This window comes from Hipposideros armiger, unplaced genomic scaffold (genome assembly GCF_001890085.2).
Source record: "Hipposideros armiger isolate ML-2016 unplaced genomic scaffold, ASM189008v1 scaffold_579, whole genome shotgun sequence".
NCBI classification, from domain to species: Eukaryota; Metazoa; Chordata; class Mammalia; order Chiroptera; family Hipposideridae; genus Hipposideros; species Hipposideros armiger.
In genome coordinates this window covers 134,096-136,250 of record NW_017731929.1, presented here as the reverse complement: position 1 = coordinate 136,250, position 2,155 = coordinate 134,096, and positions in this window count along the sequence as shown.

Sequence of the window (2,155 nt, the reverse complement as noted above, 5' to 3'; positions counted from 1 at the left end):
ATGGCATAGCTCTTCTTCAAGCCTAGTTGTGGCCCAGAAGAAGTACTATGTCAACACAGAGGGACCATATAGATGTGACAATTGACTCAAATGCTCTAGCTCTTCCAATGCTTTGTTGATACAGAAGAATCCAGAAGCTTTGTAAAAGGCTCTGGCAGGGGCAGGTCTAATAAAATCTAAGAATGAAGAAGCAGAACAGAGGCTTGGAGTATACATAGTCAATTTAAAGAAAGTACAGAAATACTATTTCTTGCACACATAAGTCTGTCACCTATGATTTATAACTACTGCATGTATTTTAACTTTGTAGTAGTAAATAAAATAATTGGCAAGACTAGGAACAGTAAATGCAAGTAAAATGATGCTAAACTTTCCAAATAGGGGAAATGACTGATTTGTAGTTTACTGAACAAGATAGAATTGACTGTGAAGAACTGAACATTGAATATGAGTGTGAGCATTCAGACAATTGGCTACAGAGATTTGAGAAGCTTCATGGTGTAAAATATCTGAATAGCTGCATGAAAAAATTTCAACTGAGAATTACATTGATGAATTTTTGAGGGTGATATCTGATGAAAACCTTAGTCCTGAACTTGATGAAACAGTTTGGTACTGGTGCTATGTCCTAGAAGAACAATAACCATGGTGAGGAAAGGAAGCCCAGAGGTTTTAAGGACACTAAGCACTGGCTGGTTGCTTTAAGGATACTATTGCTATAGGATCAAGTTGGCCGTAATTAGAAAAATCCAATGTCCAGTGTATGAAGGATAGACACAATTTGTCTATGCATCGCTAAGCAAATAAGAGAGTCTGAAAAATCAAAGTAGTAGTTTAATGACCTACTAGCTGAATGACCACTTTATATCAGCTGCATGAAGTCATTACAGGCAATCTGCACTAGAAGAAAACTAAAATTTATTCTTCTCAGACAACTGTTCTCTATATCCTCTCCTGGACTTCTTGTAAAAAGTAATGTTTTTAGTCTTTGTTCTCCCACCCCACGTACGCACACACAATGTAACATCAGTGATAAACACATTTTATGGTCTCGAAATAAAAATAAAACTTGTCTTAACTGTGAGCTAGCTGCCACAGAGATCCAAGAATCCAAGAAGATCTGAATGGCTCCAGTCTTAATGGTGCCATTAATGTCATGTACAAATTTTGTGCGGACATATAAGCTAGGAGTAGAATTCCTGAATCATGGGGTAACTCTCTGCTTAACCATGTAAGGAACTGCCAGATTGTTTTCCAAAGCGGCTGCACTATTTTACATTGTCATCCAACATTTAGGATGTTTGGACATCCTGTATGAAGTGTTTACATTGTTACAGTGTATACACTTCATACAGGAGTGTATAAAGGCGCCCATTTCTCCACATCTGCACTAACACTTGTCATCTTTTTGATTACAGATATCCAAACAAGTATGAAGTGGTTTTGATTTGAATTTCCCTAATGGATGGCTAATGATATTGAATACCTTTGCATGTGTTTATTAGCTATGTGTATATCTCCTTTGAAGAAATGTCTATTCAGATCCTTTGCCCATTTTTAATTGTGTTGTCTTTTTATTATTGACTTGTTTTGTGTTAGAGAGAAAACCACAGGTCCATGATACCAAACCTACATTTAATACCTGACCTAATTGCTGTTTTAACCTCTCTCCCCAAAAATATAATCTTTATCAACCAGTCTGAAATTTAATGGTCATTATCAATGAAGTAATCTGTCACATGGGCCCTCTCCATCCCTCTCCCACTCAGAAAGAGGAAGAAACCTGCATGATAAAAACCCTTGCCATTCCCTTTCCCCTCGCCCCCAAAAAAGATGTCCAGGTCTAAAAATAATTTATTTTCTTTTTTAATAGCTCCCTTTCCCCACCTTTCTTCTTATAAAAACCTTTTATTTTGTACAATTCTTCAGAGCTCCCTTCTCGTTGCTAGATAAGATGCTGTCAGATTCATGACTCTCTTAATAAAGCCAACTAGATCTTCAAATTTACTTTTTTTTTTTAAGATTTTTATTGGGGAATTGTGGGGATGGGAACAGTGCTGGGGAATTGGGGAAGGGGAACTGACAAGTTGCTGTCGTTTTGTTCTTCAATCTAGTTGTGGAGGATGTTGCTTCACTGGCCCAAGTTGGCACCATC